The 268-nt window shown below is 60.4% G+C and overlaps 1 protein-coding gene across 1 annotated transcript in view; it reads right to left on the reverse strand.

The window, feature by feature from the left end:
* Positions 1-268, reverse strand: part of EMH_0030110 (uncharacterized protein) — a gene marked incomplete at both ends in the record, with an annotated part of 1,055 nt that overhangs the window by 540 nt on the left and 247 nt on the right. The window lies entirely within an intron of this gene.

Raw genomic sequence — 268 nt, forward strand, 5'->3', positions numbered from 1 at the left:
TGCAGACTTGCGTTAATATCTGGGGGCACTGGCTCTTCTTCTGCTCCGCTGCGTCGACTCCTCGACCATAGCTGCATCTGCAGCAGCAGCAGCAGCAGCAGCATCAGCAGCAGCAGCAGCAGCAGCCGCAGCAGCAGCAGCAAGTGCAGCAGCAGCAAGTGCAGCAACAGCAGCAGCAGCAGGGATATACAACGCACGGGGTCTATCGGTCCGCAACTGCAGCAGCAGCGGCAGCAGCAGCAGCAACCACATCAGCATCAGCAGCAGC

The sequence above is a fragment of the Eimeria mitis genome, genomic scaffold (genome assembly GCF_000499745.2).
Source record: "Eimeria mitis Houghton genomic scaffold, Emh_scaff1124, whole genome shotgun sequence".
NCBI classification, from domain to species: domain Eukaryota; phylum Apicomplexa; class Conoidasida; order Eucoccidiorida; family Eimeriidae; genus Eimeria; species Eimeria mitis.